The sequence below is a fragment of the Pipistrellus kuhlii genome, unplaced genomic scaffold, assembly GCF_014108245.1.
Source record: "Pipistrellus kuhlii isolate mPipKuh1 unplaced genomic scaffold, mPipKuh1.p scaffold_m20_p_2, whole genome shotgun sequence".
Lineage (NCBI taxonomy): Eukaryota > Metazoa > Chordata > Mammalia > Chiroptera > Vespertilionidae > Pipistrellus > Pipistrellus kuhlii.
In genome coordinates, this window is record NW_023425515.1 from 128,676,272 (window position 1) to 128,701,069 (window position 24,798).

The following is a 24,798-nucleotide window of genomic DNA, read 5'->3' on the forward strand; positions in this document are numbered from 1 at the left end:
GAATAGAGCTACTGTATGGTCCAGCAGTTCCCCTTCTGAGTGTATGCCCCCCTAACACATCTATAATATAAAAGGGTAATATGCTAATTAGGCCAGACTTCATTCCAGAGGAAGCCTGCTGAGTGCCAGAGGGAAACCAGTGCCCGCAGCAAGGGAAGGAAGGCCCACTCTTGCACGAATGTTGTGCATTGGCCCTCTGGTTTATTCGTAAAGACGTATGTACCCCTGTGTTCATGGTAGTCAAGTGTCCTTCGATGGATGATTAGATAAAGAAGATGTGGTAGGGTGGAACACTACTCAGCCATAAGAAAGGATGAAATGCTGCCATTGGTGACAACATGGATCTTGAGAGTATCATGCTAAGTGAAGTAAGTCAGGCAGAAAAGGGCAAGAACCATATGCTTCCACGTGTGGGATATAAAACAGCAACACACCAACTAACAAAACAAACTCGCCGAAACTGGTTTGGCTCAGTGGAGAGCGTCGGCCTGCGGACTGAATGGTCCCCGAAGTCAAGGGCATGTACCTTGGTTGCAGGCACATCCCCAGTAGGGGGTGTGCAAGAGGCAGCTGATCGATGATTCTCTCTCATCGATGTTTCTAATTAATTCCCTATCCCTCTCTCTTCCTCTCTGTAAAAAATCAATAAAATATATTAAAAATTTAAAAAAAAAAACTCATAGACACACACAACAACTTGGTGTTTACCGGAAGGAAAGGTGGGTGGGCAGAGAATGAAGAGGGCAAAGGAGGTCAAATACAGGATGAGGAGGGAGACTACGTTTTGGGTGGTGAGCACACAGGACAATATACAGATGATGTCTTATAGAATTGACCCTTGAAACATCTATTAATTAACCCATGTCACAACAATAAATTTTTAAAATAAAAAAGTGAAATAAATAAGGAAAATCTGCATTTGAAACTCCTCCCCGAGGGCCTGCTCAGGTGCCCAATGTCTTCTCTTCAACCTTTGTCCCTGCGTCGCTGTGCTCCCTCTTGGGGCTGAGGCAGCGAGCCTGAGCCCTCCAGGCAGTCCAGCCTACACGCCTGCTCTGTTCTTTGTTGCCCTTCTCTGAGATGAGCTCGAGCATACAAACACCCTCCTCCGAATGGGGGATGGCCAAATTTTAAATGATTAAATATGCCAATATTTTCCTGCATTTTGTCTATTTCACATAGAATTTCTTCACGGTTATTTGTATCGCCTGACCCTGCTGTCCACCTCTGCTCTCCTTTCCTCCCTCTCCTGGATGTCATGAAAGTAATGAGCAGTTACAAGTAACAGTAGTGAGTAATGGAAACTATATTTATTGAATGGATGTATCACTATTTAGAACCATTCCAAAGCTAGTGTTAAACCAAAACCTTGGAGACAGAATTTTTCCTGTAGGTGTTTTCTGAGCCACGTGCTAGCCAGAGAGAGAACCAGGTCCTGTAGCGTGCCCGCCAAGCACTAGCGTCGGGGCTAGGTGAAGACAAACTGTCCACAGTCCTGCGGTTGGCCGACCGGGACTTTTCTATCCTATGGGTTTGAGGAAGAGGGATGTACGATGTTTGAACGAATTTATGTTGGCCGTATATAACGCGGGAGGGAAGGGGGAAGCTGGGAAAGTCCTGGGATAGTGACTAGTGGCATGTGTTGCTTCTGGATTGGGTGTGGGCAACAGTCTGGAAAGTTCGAGGGTAAACAATGCCATGGCATGTGGTTAGTCCCCTGTTCATTTGAGATAACCGCTGAGATAACTGAGAGCAGATTCAAAGTTTCAACATACATCCAGGAATGTGTGCAGACTTTTGTTAGTCTTGGCCTGCAGGCTGCAGGTGAACTCTTCTGACTCATCCACCCTCTGGTTTTTGTTTTTCTTTCTTGTGTCTAAAATTTATTGAACCTACATATTGTCATAAAACTTAAGACATCTGAAGTACAATTTAAACCGAAATTACATACTTTCCCTTCAAAAAGTAAAATAGTGTACTACGCATATTAAAGATTATCCTCAACCATACACAATTTACACAATACCCAAATGGAATAGAAAGTCTTATATCCTAAATGAACATTCTTTTTTTTTTAATATTTTTATTGATTTCAGAAAAGAAAAGAGAGAAGAGAGAGATAGAAGCGTCAATAATGAGAGAGAATCATTGATCGACTGCCTCCTTCACACCCCCACTGGGGATTAAGCCCGAAACCTGGGCATGTGCCCTTGACCAGAATCAAACCCAGTGCTCCATCCACTGAGCCAAACCAGCCAGGGCTAGATGAACATTCTTCTTCCAAAGTTTCTAAACAGAACTCCACACTTAGAACAGTTAATTTCTCTGTAAAAAGTTAGGTCTTGGGACACCAAACTCAGATAAAAATTTCTGTTATCCTACATAACTAAGATTTAAGTATAAATCATATTACCAACTTTAATTAATATATTTTAAATATTTGTATATTAAAATTCACTATTTACTAAAGTCTTTAAGCAAATTAATTATAATAGAAAGTGAAAGCTAGCACAACAAAAGAATAAATATGTTTTATAGTGTATTTTGTCACAACAATCAAATTAATCAGATTTCAGCCAAGACCGGTTTGGCTCAATGGATAGAGCGTCGGCTTGGGGACTGAAGAGTCCTGGGTTCGATTCCGGTCAAGGGCATGTACCTTGGTTGCGGGCATATCCCCAGTAGGGGGTGTGCAAGAGGCAGCTGATCGATGACTCTCTCTCATCGATGTTTCTAACTCTCTATCTCTCTTCCTTCCTCTCTGTACAAAATCAATAAAAATATATTTTTTAAAAAAACAAATTAATCAGATTTCAAAGTATTCCTTTTTATAACAAACCCCTAAAATAGAATAGGGGTGTCCAGAAGGGTTTTATACACACATACATACACATATATAGTCACATACACAAATATATATATCATCAGTATAGCAGTTTATAAGGCTGTTGACTTTTTACATAATCAGAATCTATTGGGTGTGAAATTATATTTATTTATACATATGACTTATTCTTTACAGACCCATGACAAGGCATTATGGGAGCAGTGCAAACACATCATTTTTATCCCTAAAAAATGTAAAACAGCACTTCCTGTTCCGTCCTGGAATCCACCTTGAGAGCTGGATACAAAAGGAACCATTTATCCAACTTGGATTCTGAAACTTATCCCTGCCAGGAATCCAGAAGATGAAGAGCAAAGCGGGAAGTGAAGAGAGGCCAGCAGCTTCACAGGGACAGCGGAGGGATGCTATCAGGGTAGCAAGAGGACTCTTCCGCCTCTACCCGCGGCCGCCGCCCCCCTCCCCCCCCCCCCCCCCCCCCCGCCCCAAAAGCAGGCAAAGGATGTGAGGACCTGCTCCCCATGGCATGGCAGTGATCTCAGAGCCAATGAGAAATAGGTGGCTTTTGTTTCTTCAACAAAGCAAATGTTTCCCCGCATCAGACTGAAATGCGCCTCCCAGAATGTGCCCAGAATTCGTATATACGGAAGAGTGACCTAAAAACGTGACTAAATCCATGTCAGCCTGTCAATCACAGATTGTCATCTTGACCTCAGCAGCCACTCAGTGAGAGCCATTTCCTAGAATTCTCGTGATTCTGAAAAGTCTCCCCTTACGTGACTTGGAAAATGCGTTCAAAAACCTTCCCGTCTACAATAATTCCAAATGAGTGGGTCATTTTCCAAGTATTTACTTGCCTGATTGTGTATGGCTAGTTTTCATACGTGTTTGCTTCCTTTTAACACAATTTTCTGAATGCCCACCAAATGCCAAATGCCAAATGTTATTATTGCAAGGCCCTGTGGATACTATAGTGTCTCAAATGTATGTCCACAGCTTCCTGAAACTAATGACCTAGTGGAGAATAAGGACAACTCTACAGGGAACTATAATATACTGCAAGCAACTATGTGATGGGAGACATACCCCATAGGGGCTTGCTTTTTGCTTTCTGATCCTTCACTCGTTAAGAGCCAACAAGTACCTGGAGAATGCAAAATCATTTCATGATTAGCTACAACCAATTTATAAGAATAGCAAGATGAAATTGCTATTCTGATGTGTATAACACAACCAAAGCCAATCATCAAATATATTTAAACTTTTTGCTTCCTAGGATGATCTGCTCATTGTCCTCTACACATATAGATGGTATGAAATTGCCCACGCTTAAAATGTTTTAAAAGTATCATTTGAGTGGTTCACCTCCCTGACTTTGGTTGGTAGGCCAACGCTCTACTCACTGAGCCAAACTGGCTGAGGCTAAAATTTTATTTTAATTTTTTTATTTTTAAAATAAAGTATAACAAAGACACCAGAATATAAACAAAGGTCCCTCTGCGACACTGAGGTAGCAATGACTCCACAAATGAGCTTAGGTGTCAGAGACTTTCAGATCACATCCTGGCTTCACTTTCTGCTTGGCTTGCGTTGAGAAAATTAGTATTCTCTCTGAGCCTTGCTTTCCTTTTCTGAAAAATTAGGGCTCATAGCAATAACTGCCTCATAGGACTGCTGTAAGAAACTTCACTTAAATATCTTTTTATTAATTTCAGAGAGGAAGGGAGAGGGAGAGACAGACAGAAACATCAGTGATGTGACAAAATCATTGATTGGCAGCCACCTGCACACTCTCCACTGGGGATCGAGCCCACAGCCTGGGCATTCTTGACCAGAATCAAACCTGGGACCCGTCAGCCCCAAAGCTAAGGCGTAAGAGGTGTTTTTTTGGTTTTTGGTTTTTAAATAACCCAAGTAAAGAATACATAATAAATGTTTAACAACGAAAAGGAAACGAAAGGTAAAACAGCATCTTTTTTTTTAATGTTATTTTTTTATTGTTTGAAGCATTACAAATAGTAGTATGTATGTCTCCTTTTTTCCCCCTTGACCTCCCCCCAGCCTCCCCTACCCCTCAGCATATGCCTTCACCTGCCCCCCAGTGTCTGTGTCCATTGGTTATGTTTATATGCATGCATACAAGTCCTTTGGTTGATCTCTTACAGCACCCCCCCCCAACCTTCTCGCCTTCCCACCATAGTTTGACAGTCTGTTCTTTTATCTCTTTAACTACTTTTCCCCATTTCTTTTCTTTAAGAAATCTTGCAACTGAATACTAGAAATAAACATAAGCACAAAAAAACATTTGAGTCCCAATTTCAATGTCCAACAGTTCTGAGCCCCAGTTTCAATGTCAAATAGTTCCTTCTGGGTACATGTCAGCCATGACATAACAGCATCTTGAAAGCAAAACCTCTCTAGTATAACAGCAATTTATTATTAATTTATTCCAGGTGCTACCTCCAATCATACTTTGCATCATGAAGTGATACAAAGTTCTGCCAAACCAATTATCTCATACCTTTTTGCTACTTGACCTATTTTGGCCACCTATTACTACATACCGTATTTTTCGGACCATAAGATGCTCCGGACCATAAGATGCACCAGTTTTTAGAGAAGGGAAATGAAGAAAAAAAGATTCTGAAACAAATAGTGTCCTAAAATATTTTATGTGCATTAAAACCCAACATCACAGTCATAAACACATGTAATCAACCCTGTAAAGTAAACAGCAGCATTTAGAACCATTTTAGAGCCGGGCAAGCACACAGAGACCACACAGAGCCGGGCAAGTAAAAAAACTTTTTTTTAAAGTATATGTGTAGGCTATATTTGGACCATAAGACGCAGGGACTTTTTTCCCCCCACTTCTGGGGGGGAAAAAGTGCGTTTTATGGTCCGAAAAATACGGTAGTTTGTATTTCATATTGTATATTTTATAAGGTACTCAACACTAAGAGAGGATCGAGGAAAGAATATTATTCTAGCTTTCTCCACATATTTTGACAATGGGGCCATCTACTGAGTAAAATTGAAAGAGTTCAAATTGTCAGGCTCATTAGCAATTTTTAAAATTATTAGAATGTACCTTTTATTAATTATGGAAAATAAACTTTTACTTAAACTCTCTCTTCAGACATATGTTTGAACTCTATGATATGCCATCGAAATGCTACATTTTCTTGATATTTTATCATGTACTAATTCAAATGTAAGTCTCTCATAGTTTCTTTGTTATAAACATTTAGCTGATGAGCCCTCTCATTTCATTGTTTTCCTGCATACCAGTAAGTACCCCTATTGGGTCAGACTGTAAAACATAGTTGTTCACTGCTGCCTTCTAGAACAGAGAATAATTTACTTGTTCAAAAACATCTACCTCCAACCATAAGTCGAACTCTTAAAATTAAATTTTTGCAAAAGTTTATTCTATATTTAAAGTTAGTAATGTCTGAAACACTTTTGAAAAGTTATTTCCAAAGAAAAAAAGTAAAGCTTTATATAAACTTATTTGACGTGTAGAAAGCTTTTTTAAACATATATGTATCAATGTCTCATCAATGGTTACCAATCACACAGAATTTCCACTATTGAGAGAAAAACAATCTTTAGCATAAATAATAGCAACTCTTTTTTCTTTCTTTTCTTTCTCCCTCCCCCCTCCCCCCACCATCTGCAGTCCAAAATGCAGATTTTTGAGAAAACCTTTATGGGGAAGACCATCACGGTTGAATCCTGAGATACAAAAGAAAATGTAAAGGCCAAGATCCAGGATAAGAAAGGAATTCCTCCTAACCAGCAAGGCCTGACCTGTTGCTGGCAGGCAACTGTAAGACAGAAGTATGTGGTCTGACCACAACATTCAGAAGGAGTCCACTCCATCTTGTGTTGAGACTTCGTAATAGTGCTCAGAAAAGGAAGAAGTCTGACACCACCTATAGGTGGAATGAGGTTGTCCCCATGATAATAAGCCTAAGAGAAAGGTGGAAATACCACAGAGTGGATGGGAATGGCACAGTCCTTCACCCTCATGGGGAGTGGCCTTCACATGAATGTGGTGCTGGAGTTTTCATGGCCAGCCACTTTGGCAGACGTTATGGAAAATGCTGTCTGACCTATTGCTTCAACAAACCAGAAGACAAGTAATTGTGTATGGATTAAAGACATGATGCCCTAACCAGTTTGGCTCAGTGGATAGAGCGTCAGCCTGTGGACTGAAAGGTCCCAGGTTCGATTCCGGTCAAGGCACATCCCCAGTAGGGAGTGTGCAGAAGGCAGCTGATTCAATGTTTCTCTCTCATCAGTGTTTCTAACTCTCTGTTCCTCTCCCTTCCTCTCTGTAAAAATGAATGAATGAATGAATGAATGAATGAATGAAAAATATATTAAAAACAACCATATTTAAAGTTTTAAAAATAAAAGACATGAACTAAAACAATAAAAAGCAATAGCAACTCCTTTTTTGTCATTCAAATATCTTAGGCTATTAAAATTCAAACTATACTCTCAGTGTGTCCACAGATAGAATTATCTCCATAGAGAAGCCAGAATCAAGCGAAAACTATTTTAAGAAGAATATCAAAGAAATGCACCTGGCACCTTAATTTTAATGCTTCAAATGGAGCACCTTTACGGAGACAGGATCATACTAGATTCCTGGTCCATGGCAGCCAAGCAAAGAATGCACTGGCTAGCTCACGGACATCACTACTTCCTGCCCTGCCAGTTTGCCTCACCAAGAATCAGAAGAAATTAAAGACTTTAAGAGCATAGTTAAAGGTGGTTCACTGAAGAAAAAGAAAGAAAACCACCTACTGTTATGTCTTTGTGGATTCTACTCTCCGTTATTGAATCCAGTTAAAGCATTTCTGTAATTGCTCTAATGAAACTTGGCAAAAAGTAAAGGAAAATTCCATATAAATTAAATGGAATAGATCTGTTGCACATGTGTCAAACACAAGGCCCGCGGGCCAAATCCATCCCGCCAGGCCTTGCAATATGGCCCACACCGCGCTGTCATCACTGCACTCCGCTGCGTTTCCATCACAATGACAGTTTATGACTGTTCAGTAAACCATTCGGCCCGCGATTTAGGCTGGATTTTAGATTTTGGCCCCTTCTCTGATTGAGTTCGACACCCTTAGTTTAAAGAGTCAACTGCTTTCCACCCCTCTATGATGATAGGTTCTTTCCCACCAGTTATTATAGAACTGTGCTACTTTAAAAGCATTTAGGTATTTATTTAGGTTTAATTCTCTTTAGGGCCAGAAGACCTGGTACAATAAAAGCTACAGATTGTTTCAGGTGTTTATTATACCTTCCCAAACTCATTCAAATTTTCTATTAGTTAAAAGTTTTAAGTATTAGTTTATTTGTCTTGTGGGGGTGGGGAGGGTTAGAGAGGGTGGAGGGGTTGTGATGACAAAGTTCGAGATATACACATCAATTAACAGAAAGAACACCTAGTTATTTTCTAGGTATGAAATCCAATCAGGTGTATCACATGCACTTACAGAAATAAAACCAGCTTTTACAGGCTCACAAGAAACAATTGTTAAGTTTTCAGGAATTTTGCAAACATTTTAAAAAATAGAGCTTTATCATAGTGAGAGTAAATATCGATACACCATGAAAATTGGCAAGTGCTACAAATCAGGGCAACAGTGAAAGAAATGAAAATATACCTTTAGCTACTAAAAGAGATTAATTCTGGAATGGAATGATAAAATTTAATTTTATTGAATTTATTCAGATGTATTTGGAATATTCAGGACCCAACAGGATCATAATTTTTTTCATTTCCAATGTAACAGGATCATACCCTTTATGGTAAGCCTTGCATCTAGTGTCTTCATATTAATATTCTAATGCGTGTAAGTCTTGTCATTTAATATTTATTATGTATTCTACTTAAAAAGTCATAAATCACCAAAACCGGTTTGGCTCAGTGGATAGAGTGCTGGCCTGCAGACTGAAAGGTCCCGGGTTCAATTCCGGTCAAGGGCACGTACCTTGGTTGCGGGCACATCCCCAGTGAAGGGTGTGCTGGAGGCAGCTGATCGATGATTCTCTCTCATCGATTTTTGTAACTCTCTGTCCCTCTCTCTTCCTCTCTGTAAAAAAATCAATAAAATATATTTAAAAAAATAAAATAAAAAGTCATAAATCATAATTTTTCATCCTCCATGTCAAGATTTTACACTACCTATAAGTCAATGCTTTATAATTATTTTGTTGATAATAAAGATGAGTTAAATAATCTCATCTTTAAGTAATGAAAACTTATCTCTAGGCTGTTTCTCTTTATCCTTGTCCAAATCCAGTTAAGATTTTAATGCTCATTTTAAATATCAAAACAGTTCAGAATTTAGGTATTTTTAGTTCTTTGAAAGTAAAATAATCTTTATGTAAACTCAGTATATTTTTTTTTATTTTCATCACCACTTCCTTATAACAAAACAGCTTTATCCCATTAGATGAAATAGCAAGGTAAAGCCGCTTAATTTGAAATAAGGCCACCGGTTACCTGGCTTTAGTGGGAAGAGCCTGGTCCTGTCATTGTAGTCCAAGTCATCTGCACTACAAGGCATTCTAAAGAGAATTAATTGGAGTAGCTTCCACTGAATCAAAATTTTCTGTATGGTGGCCATACTTAGCAAATAAAAATAGAGAACGCCTAGTTAAATTTCAATTTCAGATCTTGCAAATAACACATGAGACATACTTATACTGAAAAATTGTTGTTGTTTTTTAGGTGAAATTCAATTCAACTGGACATCCTGTGTTTTATCCGGCAACACTCAATTCTCAGGGTGATCTTAGGTTAAACACCCTAGGTCAAGGACACTAAACCAGATGAATTAACACCAGGGGTTTCAGGGAGTTGGTGAACACCTGAAATTGGATGTAAAAGACTTGTGTGTGGCTAAAACCAGTTTGGCTTAGTGGATAGAGTGTCTGTCTGTGGACTGAAAGGTCCCGGGTTCGATTTCGGTCAGGGGAATGTACCTTCGTTGGGGGCACATCCCTGGTGGGGAGTGTATAGGAGGCAGCTGGTCGATGTTTCTCTCTCATCGATGTTTCTAGCTCTCTATCCCTCTCCCTTCCTCTCTGTGAAAAATCAATAAAAAAATTTTTTTTTTAAATACTTGTGTGTGTAGCTTTTCTGGGGAACAAAGGCATAGCTTTTATTAGTGACTCATAACGAAGAGTTTGTTTCAAAATCTCTTGGAAAGCTTGTAAAAAATTTGTGCCTGACAAAACTGCCAAAAGTGGGTACAGAGTGCTATTACTTTTGTTTCAAGAGGGAGGAACTTTTGACTGTGCATTTATATGCACAGAATACCTCTGGAAGGCCACCCAAGAAACCAGAAGCCATGGTTACCTCTGGAGAGGGAAGCTAGAAGACTGGAATAAGAAGAAGTCTTAGTTTTCACTATTACTCTTTTGTACCATTTAATTTTACGACATTACCCATGTTTTGTCTATTTAAAAATACAAAAATAACAACAGTGCCTAACCCTCACTTTAGGCCTCTTACGTCAGAATTTCTACGGTTTTAGTGGTTGGGCCACAATGTCTGTTAAGTCTATTTGATTCTTTTTTTTTTTTTTTAACTCCATGGTGCATTTTGAATATACATCAAAATCACTCACACAGTGTTCTGTGGCATTTGCCAAAACACACACACACACACACACACACCACACACACACACACACACACACACACACGCTACACACATATGCACACACATACACACATACGGTCCGTATTTCCCAGGGAAGACCCATAAAATGAATTAGTCACTTCTGCTATACGGAGTAGTTCTGTGTAGAACTGACACAGTGATTCAAACCAGATCACACTCAGGGGTGGTGAGACAGGAAGTTGCTCAGTGTTGAAGTTGAAGGCTCAGGAGAGTGGTCCTGTAATTAATGTTTGTGGCCATATATTATGCCACAGAGCATTTGATTACACAGCTGCTTATCCCTCTGTCTGATAACCTGCCTTTTCGGCATTTCTAGCAGGTGGGGCCAGGCTTAGCAATGACCTGACACTCCAGGAAATTGTCTCCTGTGTTCTGGCATCATAGGAATTTGCCTGCCTGGTTCAAGAAGGCAGCCCCACCTGTTCACAATTTACCTCGTCCTATCCACTACCCGACAGCTATCAGACCATCAGCGCTCAAGGAATGACTGCAATGCCTCCTGATTAGACCTGCGAGAGACGTGCACCCAGCTAAGTGAGAGCACTACCTGGGCCATTTTTCTGAAGTCGCTCTGAAAGAGTGTCTCGCCTTTATCCATGCTTCCCTTCATTTCAGCCAAACTGTCAGGAAAGAACTTCTTATAGGCAAACTGAGAGAAAAAAAAAGTTTTTAAGTCCCTTTTCTAGTGTCCTATTTCTGGTCATTGTGTTGCGGGCCTATTATGCCACAAATCACATGACTGTACTACAATGTATGCAACACACTGAGTTTCAGTACCAAAAAAACTCTGGGCTGCCGGGACTGGTTTGGCTCAATGAATAGAGCATCGGCTTGGGGACTGAAGGGCCCCGGGTTCAATTCCGGTCAAGGGCATGTACCTTGGTTGTGGGCATATCCCCAGTAGGGGGTGTGCAAGAGGCAGCTGATCGATGACTCTCTCTCATTGATGTTTCTAACTCTCTTATCTCTCTCCCTTCCTCTCTGTACAAAAATCAATAAAATATATTATAAAAAAAAAAAGAACCTAATAAAAAAAACCAAAGAAACAAAAAAAACTCTGGGCGTTATAAATCTGTGTCCTAGAAAATAGAGTCTGATATTCTTCTTTCTCTTTTAAAAATTCATATATATATATATATATATATATATATATATATGTGTGTGTGTGTGTGTGTGTGTGTGTGTGTGTTGTATTTAAGTCTTTATTGTTGAAAGTATTACATACTAGTATGTTCCCCCTTTTTCCCCATTGACCCCTTCTAGCCCGCCTCCGCCTCCTGCCCCGGCCTTCACCACATTCTCTTTTTTTAATATTTTTTATTTGATTTGAGAGAGAGAGAGAGGGAGGGAGGGAAAGAGGGAGGGAAGGAGGGGGAGAGAAAGAAAGAGAGAGAGAGAGAGAGAGAGAGAGAGAGAGAGAGAGAGAGAGAGAGAAAGAGAGAAACATGGTTAAGAATAAGTGTTTATTTCACTTATTTTTTGGAGGATAGTAGTCAAAAATATCACTTGATAATCCTAAATATTTTCTTGGTTGCAAGGACCCAGGATGATAACCCTAAAATCCTTAAGTTGGTATTTTTAAGAAAAAGAAATGTTACAGAATTGTGAATTTTATGTTTTCTAAAGTCAACATGCAAGAACCTTTACAATATGGCCTCAACCTCTCCTCCTCTCTCCTGCCTCTCCCTGCCATCGTTCCTAACCTCCAGCCATTCCCCCTGCACGTAGCTCCATGACTGCCCGGGACTCGCTCAGGCCTCTGTGGGTGTATTCCTCTCCATCTGCTTAATATCCATGAATCTCACTCCTCTTTTCTCTCCTAACTCTGAATTTGGTGCTGCTTTCTATGTTCTTATCATTCGTGGTATCCACCTCTCATTAGACAGCAATTCAAATAGTATTTTATCTCTTCTCCTTTGAGACAGACACAGAATAGATGCTTAATATTTAATAAATTAATATCAAACGTTCTCAGATAATAAATAAAAATTCACGTTCTACATAGCTTTAAATCATATTTCTGGGATTGATTTTCAGATCCTTTTACCTCAAACACCTACTTTCTCATTTTTAGTTTATTTGCTTTCAAGTTACTAATAAACTAGAATTAAAATATGACTTAAGCCCTAGCTGGTTTGGCTCAGTGGATAGAGCATCAGCCGGGGACTAAAGGGTCCCTGGTTCAGTTACAGTCCAGGCACATGCTCAGGTTGCAGTATCAATCCCCAGTAGGGAGCATGCAGGAGGCAGCCAATCAATGATTCTCTCTCATCATTGATGTTTCTATCTCTCTCTCCTCCCTTCCTTTCTGAAATTAATTTTTAAAAACGGTCAAAAGAAAATAAACAATATTATAAAAATACTAGAGGCCCGGTGCACGAAATTCATGCAAAGAGGGGGGGGGGGGTTCCCCCAGCTCTGCCTGCACCCTCTGCAATTCGGGACCCCTGCACCTTTTTCTTATCTAGTTAACCTCCTCACATTAAAAAAAAAAAAAAATTAACTTAAATATCACCTTCTCTAGGAAATCCTCTTTGAACAAATATCTTTACAATCTGTATTAAGTATTTTCATAGTATACCATTCTTTTTTTTTTTCTTTTTTAATTTAATAAATCTTCATTGTTCAGATTATTACAATTGTTTCTCCTTTTTTTACCCCCATAGCTCCCCTCCACTCGGTCCCCACCCCACCCTCTGCCTTTACCTCCCCTCTGTTGTCCTCATCCATAGGTGTATGATTTTTGTCCAGTCTCTTCCCTTACCCCCCACACAGACACCCCTTTCCCCCTGAGAATTATCAATCCCCTCCCATTTTATGTCCCTGATTCTATTGTATTTTCCAGTTTATTCTGTTCCTCAAATTTTTAATTCACTTGTTGATAGATATATATTTGTTGTTCATAATTTTCATCTTTATTTTTTTCTTCTTTTTCCTCTTTTTAAAGAATACCTTTTAGCATTTCATATAATACTAGTTTGGATGTGATGAACTCCTTTAGCTTTTTCTGATCTGTGAAGCTCTTTATCTGCCCTTCAATTCTAAATTATAACTTTGCTGGGTAGAGTAATCTTGGTTGTAGGTTCTTGCTATTCATCACTTTGAATATTTCTTGTAACTCTTGTCTGGCCTGCATAGTTTCTGTTGAGAAATCTATGTAGGTAACTAACTGTTTTTCTCTTGCTGCTTGTAAGATTCTCTCTTTGTCTTTTGCCCTTGGCATTTTAATTATGATGTGTCTTGGTGTGATCCTCTTTAGATTCCTTTTGTTTGGGGTTCTGTGCACTTCCTGGAGTTGTAAGTCTATTTCTTTCACCAGGTGGGGAAAATTTTCAGTCATTATTTCTTCAAATAGGTTTTCAGTATCATATTCTCTCTATTCTTCTGGCACCCCCACAATTCTGATGTTGGTATGCTTGAAGTTGTCCCAGAGGCTTCTTACACTATCTTCAACTTTCTAGATTCTCTTCTCTTCTTGCTTCTCCAGAGGAGTGTCCTTTGCCTCTTTGTATTCCAAATCTTTGACTTGATTCTTGCATTCCTCCAGTCTGCTGTTGGGCCTCTGTGTAATGTTTTTTATTTCAGTCAGTGTATGTTTAATTTCTAGTTGGTCCTTTTCCAAATCCTCAAGGGTCTCTCTCATATCCTCAAGGGTCTCGCTAAATTTATTGGCCTTTTCTAGGAAATTCTTGAAAAACCTTATAACCATGGTTTTGAACTCTATGTCCAGTCATTTGTTCTCCTCCATTTCTTTAGCTTGTGATCTGTTTCCTTGTCTTCTCATTTTTGCTGCTTCCCTGAGTTGGTAGGGTAGCTTTGTGTGCTGGATGTCCTAGATGGTTCATGGGTCAGCCTCCAAGTTACCTGATGTGGACACTCTTGGTGCACCCCTTTGTGGACTGTGTGTATAGCCTTGTAGTTAAGTCTTGATTGTTGTTGGTGTCACGGGGAAGAATTGACCTCCAGGCCAATTGGCTGTGGGGACCCGCTGTGTCTATAATGAAAGGAGTGCTGTGCTCAAGACACGTTTATGGGGCAGGACTTGTTCCAGTAGGGCTTTGGTTCTCACTGAGTCTGCCTCTTGGATGTGTCCCTTATGAGAATACACCGACCACTAGATACACTAGTTTCTGGATCTCCAATGGGGTGTAGGTCAGCTGCTGTCTGAGGCCACCCAGTAGGAACTACAGGAAGAACTACAGTTTTCTCCTCTTTGCTTAGGCTTTGGTGGTTTTGGAGCAGTCTGACTGGAGCTGCAGTTTATTTCGTTAAGCTGCCACAGTGCAGGCCATTTATGTGCAAAAGTCGCTGTGTGGAGCCTGGTCGGGTTTGTAAAATGTACGGGGTGGGGCCTCAGGTGGGGTGGGGTCTCAGGGAATCACTAAGCTGGGGCATGGCAAACAGCAATGGCTGCCGCCAGCCTCTCTTTTGCCTTTCCACAGCTCCAACTCCCCTTGTCCTGTGCTCCCACACAGTAAACAATGATTGCTGGGCGCACCTCTGCAAAAAAGTCACCCTCACTTTGGGATCCGATGGCCCACAGACCAGCTTCTCCCTGTGGGCGTCTGTGTCCCCTGTGTGTCCCCAGAAACTGGATTTCAGAGTGATCGGGAGCTTGTTTCCCTTCAGGTTGAAAAAAGGCCACGCGCCCAATACCTGCCACCAGCTCGGTTTGTGTGCTTCCACACCTCAGCTTTTCAGCGCTTGTGCTCCTTTCTCTTTCAGCCAGCTTTCCCTGACAAGGGTAATAGACATTTTGTCTTTTAGATGTAGTTTTGAAATTGTTGTGCGAGGCAGCAGATTAGTTTTTTACCTTTGCCGCCATGTTGGTTTCTCCCGTAAACCATTCTTTTTCTCTAACAGCTACCTAGAGTGGATGCAATGTGATTTTCTTTCTTTCATCTGATTTTTTTCTTCTTGCTCTTATAATAGCAAAGTATATCCAGTTTACATTTGCCCTTCAAGGGCTCATATTAGGTTCAGTTTAGCTCCCTGCTTTTTTTCAAGCAATAAATGTGGGTTGTGATAGTAAACCTTACTTGTGACCAAGCCTGTAAGTCTCTCTATCTGAATATTTCTGTAATACCTATCACTTTAGCATACCAGAGATTGTGTTCATTTATTAAAAATAACAATAACTGTCACCTGATCATTTGATCTTCTAATAATATTTTATAGCAAGATATATTATTCTAGTAATTTAACTATTACAAAACTGAGGCATACAGAAATAAATCACGTTGAACAATAAAGAATGACTCAAATATCAAAGCATAGTACACTTAGGGCCTCCCTTGTCCTGTGCCTCAGATATCATACATAGCATAGTACACATGGAACTCACCTTCTTTTAAAATAGGAAGGGATGCCATACTCATGAAGCAGCTGATTTTTATTTAAGGGCCTCACTTGTTCTGCACCTTTACAGAGGGGTGAGTAGGGGCTGAGGGAACCTGAGGAAACCCAGACAGAATTCTCCTCCTAAAAGATTTTGCTAAGCTGGCCACCGGGACTACCGGGCATTTGTCCTATTAAACCTGGACACACAGCAATAACAAAGGCATAAACAATATTATAAAAATATGACTTAAAAGAAATCTTAAAATGAAAATGATTTATGAAATGCTGTTCTTAATTGTACTCTTCTTTTGTACAGAAGAACAATTAGCAATGGCTATTTTAGATGTCTAAAAAAAAAATCCTGCCTCCCCAAATGGGTCTGTACAGGCCCTCCTCACTTTACACAAGAGACACTTCAACCAAATAAAGTTGATTTAAAAAAATAAAATCTACACTAATAAAAGAGAAATATGCAAATTGACCATACCTCCACAACACCCATCAGCCAATTTGGAGTGACTATGCAAATTAAACACAATAAAAATGTTGTGTTAATTTGCATATGCAAGCATGAAGTGGCCAGGCGGGGCTGGACACCTACTACAAGAGGGAGGGCAGGAGGTGGAGGGAGTAGTGTTCCACTGGGAGTGAGGACTTGAAGGCTCCTAGGTGACCGGGAGTGAAGCCAGGGGAAGGAAGGCCTATTCTTGCATGAATCTTCCTGCAACAGGGCTCTAGTTAAAAAATAAAATGCACAGCCAAAACTGGTTTGGCTCAGTGGTGGAACATTGGTTTGCGGACTGAAGGGTCCCAGGTTCGATTCCGGTCAAGGGCATGTACATTGGTGGCAGGCACATCCCTGGTGGGGGATGTGCAGGAGGCAGCTGGTCGATGTTTCTCTCTCATTGATGTTTCTAGCTCTCTATCCCTCTCCCTTCCTCTCTGTAAAAAAATCAATAAAAAATATATTTAAAAAAATAAAATAAAATGCACAGAAATTGAGGTTTTAAAATTGATTTTATTGTTTAAGATATTACAAATAGTAGTACATATGTCTCCTTTTTATTTTCCCACTGACCTCCCCCTGGCCTCCCCCAACCCCCAGCACTTGCCCTCATCCCCCGACCCTCCAGTGTCTTGAGTCTGTTGGTTGTGCTTATATGGATGCATACAAGTCCTTTGGTTGATCTCTTATCCCCAATCCTCCCCAAACTTCCCACTGTGGTTTGAGTCTGATACTTCTTTGTCTCTATTTTTGTTCATTAGTTTGTAATATTCTTTATTATCCAAAAATGAGTGAAATCATGTGGTATTTTTCTTTCACTGACTGGCTTATTTCACTTAGTATAATGCTCTCCAGCTCCATCCATGCTGTTGCAAATGTTAAGAATTCCTTCTTTTTTACAATAGCATAGTATTCCATTGTGTAGATGTACCACAGTTTTCTAATTCATTCATTTGCTGATGGGCGTTTAGGCTGTTTCCAAATCTTAGCTATTGTAAATTGCGCTGCTATGAACATAGGGGTGCATATATCCTTTCTGATTGGTGTTTCTGTTTTCTTGGGATATATTCCTAAAAGTGGGGTCTCTGGAAGTTCCATTTTTAAATTTTTTGAAGAAATGGATACTTCAACTAAATAAAATTAATTAAAAAAATAAAATTAAAATTAAAAAATAAAATGCACAGGAATTTTTGTAGATTTAAAAAATTAATAAATCCCCTCAAAGCTCTTTTGAAATTGCACATAAAAAAGTCATCATTTAGTTACAATTTTTTAAATTGTTCAGAAATCCAGGTTAAAAGAAACTCTTTAAAAATTCGTAAGAGGAATTTAAAAAGACCAAAGTAAACATGACTTTTTTAATTTTTTTTTAATATCTTTATTGATTTCAGAGAGGAAGGGAGAGGGAAAGAGAGATAGAAACATCACTGATGAGAGAGAATCATTGATTGGCTGCTTCCTGCACCTCCCCCAATGGGGATCAAACCTGCAACCCAGGCATGTGCCCTTGATTGGAATCAAACCCGGGACCCCTCAGTCCGCAGGCTGATGCTCTATCCACTGAGCCAAAACATCTAGGGCTAGCATGACTTTATATTCCTGGCAAAAAAACCCCTCAGAGGTGAGTGAAGTACTTACTAACGAGTGAATAATCCACAAAAAAAGAAGCAAGCTTAAGGCTGATTTTATTTTTTAATATATTTTTATTTATTTCAAAGAGGAAAGGGGAGGGAGAGAGATATAGAAACATCAATGATGAGAGCGAATCATCGATCGGCTGCCTCCTGCACACCCCACAGTGGGGATCAAGCATGCAACCCGGGCATGTGCCCTGACCGGAAATGAATCATGACCTCCTGGTTCACAGGCCGATGCTCAACCACTGAGCCACACTGGCTGGGCAAGGCTGTTTCTTTAAAAGTATGAATAAAGCCAATCCAACTGTGACTCCCAAACTTCTACTCTAAACACGTTACCTTTTTCTACTGTTGCTTTCCCAAAGAATTATCAGAAACTTCTATAACAAAACATATGAAATCATCTTCATGACTTGCTGTCTATATAATTAATAAAAATAATACATTTAAATGTAGTTAAGTACAAGAGACAATTTGGCAAGGCTTACACAGAAAGATAGCCAGATAAGGCCACCTATGAAAATATATATAACGATAAACTTCAAAAAATAGTAAACAAGTTAATCCACATTCAAACATAAAAGTTATAAAGCATAGAAATTATGTTAGGGTACACCTCTTTTATTAATAACACACAATTAGACTTTTAAATTTATAAATTATTATTTTCTTAATATCTGGGGACAGGATTCATATTTTAAAAAAATATTTTTGTATTGATTTCAGAGAGGAAGGGAGAGAGAGAGAGAGATAGAAATATCAACGATGAGAATCATCGATGGTTGCCTCCTACACTCCCCACACTGGGGCTGGAGTCCGAAACCTGGGCATGTACCCTGATCAGGAATCGAACTGCGACCTCCTGGTTCATAGGTCGATGCTCAACCACTGAGACACACTGGCTGGACAGGATTCACGTTTTTTGTGAGTTTCTTTCCATCTTTTACCGAGGCCACCAAGAAGAGGCAGCAGGAGGAACTGTGATTTTGTTATTGTGTTTGTTCGCTAAAGGTTGGTCGTGCTCACGTTCCCCCAGCTTGATGGTAACATCCTCAGAGGCTTGGGTTAGGTCAGTCACAAGGCAGATTAATATAGCTTTGAGGTTGATTAATTAATTAATTTATATTTTTATATATAAAATTGATTTTTTACAGAGAGAAGAGAAAGGGATAGAGAGTCAGAAACATCGATGAGAGAGAATCATCCATCAGCTGCCTCTTGCACACCCCCTACTGGGGATGTGCCCGCAACCAAGGTACGTGCCCTTGACCGGAATCAAACCCGGGACCTTTCAGTCCACAGGCTGACGCTCTATCTACTGAGCCAAACCGGTCTTGGCTGATTAATTGATTTTAAAGTGGATCATCCCTAAGCCAACATAATCTGCTAGACTTCAGGCCAATTGTTTATCCTTTACTTTAAATTCTCCCAAGAAAGAAGAGTTTTAAACTCTCCAGAAAATGTAATATATTTTGGATAATGATAAAACTATTCTGTTATAATAAAATGTGTTTGAATTTTGTCAAAACCATGCAACTGTCTACATATTAAATAATTTTAATGGGATTTTTATTGACTACTTTTCCCCCCCTAAAAAAGCTACCAATAATGAACTTTGCTAAATATGAACATGTTCTATTTTATACAAACCTGACACAGCTTTTAAAAGTCTGAACATAGCCGAAACCGGTTTAGCTCAGTGGATAGAGCATTGGCCTGAGGACTGAAAGGTCCCAGGTTTGATTCCGGTCAAGGGCATGTACCTTGGTTGTGGGCACATCTCCAGTGGGGGGTGTGCAGGAGGCAGCTGATTGATGTTTCTCTCTCATAGATGTTTCTGGGTCTCTATCCCTCTCTGTAAAAAATCAATTTAGAAAAAAGTCTGAACATAAAACCCCATGCTGGTAGTGCAGAGTAGGAAAGCTACAGCCACTTTAACGAACAGTGCGACATCAACTGGATGCCCATATGGGAAAAATGAATCTTGAACCTTACCTCATATGATGCACAGCATTCAATTCTAAGTTGATTTTAGCTCTAACTGTGAAAACTCTTATAGTGAAACTTCTATAACAAAACATATGAAATTATCTTCATGACTTGCTGTAGGGAGAAATTTTTTAAACAAGATATAAAAAGTACTAACCATAAAGGAAAACAAATTTGATAAATTAGAGGACATTAGGTCAATGCTCAACCACAGTACATTCCCTTGACCAGAATCAAACCTGGGACCTTTTAGTCCGCAGGCTGACGCTCTATCCACTGAGACAAACAGGTCAGGGCATGTCTTTTGCTTTTTGATGATATTTCAAATTGATGGCACTTAGATTTGTGCGTTTAAAAAAATTATATATATATATATATATATATATATATATATATATATATATATATATATATATATATATATATATACTTATTTCAGAGAGGTAGGGAGAGGGAGAGAAACATCAATGATGAAAACCATTGATCAGCCGCCTCCCGCACGCCCCCTACTGGGCATCGAGCCCATAACACAGGCATGTGCCCCTGACTGGAATCGAATCTGGGACCCTTCAGTCCACCGGATTATACATTATCCACTGAGCCAAATCGGCTAGGGAAGATTTGTGCGTTTTGTACACATGTTATACTTAAAAAAAAGGAACTGATCTCTTCAGGGTACTTATTTACCTTGTAAAATAGCTCGTTTCCAAAAGGAATGTTGGATCATTTATAGTGTCTTTCAATATTCACAAAACTTTTCAGAAACATGCCTATGGAATAACATAAACTGTACCTGCAAACCATTAAACATCAGGTAAAGGAGTTTAATCTTTGCATTAGTTTTGACTGCCATCTAATGGCAAGAATGCTGCACTACACAGAAACCAACAACCTTTCCCCGCAGTGAGCAAAATTTGCAGAACCGCTTTTCTGTAGAATTTATCAACTGCAAATATTAGGTAAATATTTGGATGTGATGTAAATATCAGCTGCAAGATTAGTACATGTAAATATTTAGGCATGATATAAACATGGCATTCAGTTAGGATTGTTAAATCTGAAATAAAATAAAACAGAATTTTCCATTTATTTGTATAAGAAGTTTATAATCCTATTATCACTTTTATTCTTTCTCCACCATATTTTACAGTCCTTGCAGATTATATCCACTTAATGAAGCAAATATCAGGCAACATTACAATATATATTTCTGTTACCATGAAAATCCGAAATGAGAAATAGATTTAGCATGTATAATTCAATGCCTTAAAAACAGTGTAAGTGATGCTCAGTACAAAGCATTGAATAGTGTACTTCTTACAGGAGTCTACTTTGATTGCAGCTTTTCTGTGGATTTTTAGAGCAAGGCCTATGTGACATGTTGCTAGAGTCTATCCTAGAAGTAACATGCACTACAACTAAAAGAGAAATATAAACAGAAAGGTATATAATTCAAAGGTGAGAATTCTAGGTGACACTATGCACTTTTGAGCCTCGATTACTGACTAGATGTTTTTTACAGCAAAGAATAATTTTTCTAGGCAGAATCCTCTGAATAAATCTTTACATAGATAACTAGCAACCTTTTTGGTGGAAAACTAAAAAATGGAAAGTTGGAGAAGAGGAAGTGTTAGTTATGTTTATCCTAGCCCCCTACTCCTTATCAGATCTAGTTTGATTACCAAGTAGTCAAGATGAATGGAGTTTTATCCTCCAGAAAAATGCCCCAATCCCTCATAATTAATCCACACAGAACTAATCAATTGGTTTTCGTTTGTTTGTGTTAAAAGCTTTATTGAGGCATAACTGACATATAATAAACTGTAGATATTTTAATATGTAAGTTCATTAAGCCATTACAACAATCAAGGTAATGAATGTATTCATCATCCCTCCCCCCAAAGTGCCCATGTGACCCTTTGTAACCCAGACTTTCCCCACCATCCTGCTGCTCCATCCCTGGACGGTCACTGATGAGCTTCTGTTCATTGTAAATAAATTTGTCTTCTAAAATTTTATATTAATGGAATCATGATGTTTGTACTCTTTTATTGTCTGGCTCCTTTTACTCAGTGTAATTATTTTAATTCTTCTACGTTGTTGCATAATTAATACCTTTTTGTTGTTGAGTAGTGATCCATTTTGTGGGTATAGCACAATTTGTTTATTCTTTCACTTGTGGATGACCATTTAGAATCTAAATTTTAGATTATTTTTTATTTTGCAAATAAAACATTGTAAATATTATAAATAAAGCCACTCTAAACATATGTGTGAAAACATTTATATGAATATACCTTCATCTGGGGGGATGATTATTTAAAAGTATTTGCCAGAATGATGATGACCCACTAAAGGTGTTCATGTCCTGATCCCTGAAACCTGGGAATGAGACCTCATATGGCAAAACGCACTTTGCAGATGTGATTAAGAATCTGGAGATGGGGAAAGATTATCCTCATTAGTGGGTATTCTTGAGTGGGAAGCAGTAACGTTAGAAGATGAAGTGGCAATGGAGCAGAGGGACAGAGAAAGAGATGGGAAGATGCTCTGCTGCTTGCTTTGAAGATGGAGGGTGGGGTCATGAGCCAGGGAGTGCGGGCAGCCTCAAGAAGCTAAATTAATTCTTGCCTGGAGTCTCCAGAAGATAGTAGAGTTCTTGTATATCCATCATCCAGTTTCAGTTCCCCTAATTTTACATCATTGCGGTGCATTTGTCAAATCCAAGAAACCAAAGTTGGTACACTGCTATTAACGAAACTACACACTCCATTCAGATCTCACTGGCTTTTCCTTTACTGTTCTCTTTCTGTTTTCTAAGAGCCATCCAAGATACCACACTGCATTTAGCTGTCATTTCCTCTTAGTCTTTTCTGCGAATTTTTCAGACATTCTTTGTACTTGACAACTGTGGCAATTTTGAGGTAAGACATTTTTGTAGAATGTCTCTCAATTTGGAATGATCTAAGGTTTTTCTAATAATTAAACTAGGGTTATGTGTTTTTTGAAAACACACCCCAGAAGTAAAGCACTATCTCATTACACCATATCAGGTGCACATGGCATCCTTAGTGATGTTATCCTTAGGCCCTTGGGTAGGACAGTAGCTGGCAGGTTTCCCCACTGTGAAGTTACCTTTTTTCATTCCATACTCTGTTCTTTGGAAATGAGATGCTAAGTCCAGCCCACATCCCAAGCAGGGAAAGCAGTGACTAAGGTCCACTTCCTGAAGGGGGCAGTATTTCCATAAAGTATTTGGAATTCTGTTGGAAACATTCATCTTTTCTTCCCTATTTATTTATTTTAATAATTTATCTATGCCAATATAGACTCAAACATGTGTTTTATACTTTGGGCTATCATACGATACCACATTATTCTGTTGCTCATATTGTTTCTTCAGTTTGACTCTTGTGTCACTTTAACATGCTACTTTATTTATTTGTTTGTTTAGAGCGTTTCCATACTTTCTGGTACAGTGGTGCCTCGCATAAAGAACGCCTCGCACAGCGAACGCTGCACACAACGAATTTCATTTTGTGATTCATACAATGAACTTCGTTTCACACAACGAAGTCGCCCGAGCTTCCACGATCGCTGCCGATGTATTGCATCCTTCCGCGCAGGCACTGCAGGCAGTCGTTAGTCACTGCGCTTAACTTAAGCACGTATCGCGGCAATCGTTCTTCATTACGAATTAAATCACGCACGTATCACGGCAGTCGTCCTTTTAAGTTAAACTCAATATTTTTTTTATATCATGGCTTCTAAAAAAAGCAGGAAGGTGATTTCTGTTGAAATGAAACAGGAAATAATTAGAAGGAGTGAATGTGGGGTAAAACAGTGTGACCTCGTCAGAGTTTGGCCTCAGCAAGACCACCATTTTCACCATTTTGACAAATAAGGATGCAATCAAATCAGCCAAAGTAGCCAAAGGAGTATCAAAACTATTTCATGAAAAACATAGGTCTTCAATCCACGAGGAAATGGAGAGGCTATTAGCGATTTGGATTAAGGACAGGCAGGTGAAAGGTGACGTAACAACCCAAGATATTATCTGTCACAAAGCCAAGAGAATTTATGACGATCTAAAGAAAAACGTCCCTGGAAGTAGCAGCAATCAAAATAATGAAGAAGAATTCAAAGCCAGCAGGGGGTGGTTTTTTAGATTTAAGAAAAGGTGTGGAATCCACAGCATTACTATGCATGGTGAGGCTGGCAGTCCTGACAAGAAAGAAGCAGAAAAGTTCTCTATTAACTTTCAAAAATGTATTAAGGATGAAGGATACTGCCCACAACAAGTGTTCAATGCCGATGAAACGGGTCTTTTCTGGAAAAGAATGCCGAGCAGAACCTTCATTACAAAAGAGGAGAAGAAATTGCCAGGACACAAAGCCATGAAGGACAGACTTACCCTTATGTTTTCGTCTAATGCCAGCGGAGACCTCAAGATCAAACCTCTATTGGTTTATCACTCTGAAAATTCAAGAATTTTCAAGAAAAATAACGTTATTAAGTCCAAACTGCCCGTCCATTGGAAGTCCAATCAAAAAGCCTGGGTGACCCAAGTTATCTTCAACGAATGGATTCTGGAAACCTTTGCTCCTACCGTGAAGAAATTCTTGCTGGAAAAAGAACTGCCGCTCAAAGCCCTTCTGATACTTGACAATGCCCCTTCTCACCCAAAAGACCTAGAGGAAATATTGCAGGAAAATTATCCTTTTATCAAGGTGCAGTATTTGCCATCAAACACCACATCCATTCTTCA

General features: G+C 39.3%; 1 pseudogene; it reads left to right on the forward strand.

Moving 5' to 3' along the window:
* The first annotated feature begins 6,533 nt into the window (after positions 1-6,533).
* On the forward strand, positions 6,534-6,998 carry LOC118723801 (annotated as a pseudogene).
* Positions 6,999-24,798: the final 17,800 nt, after the last annotated feature.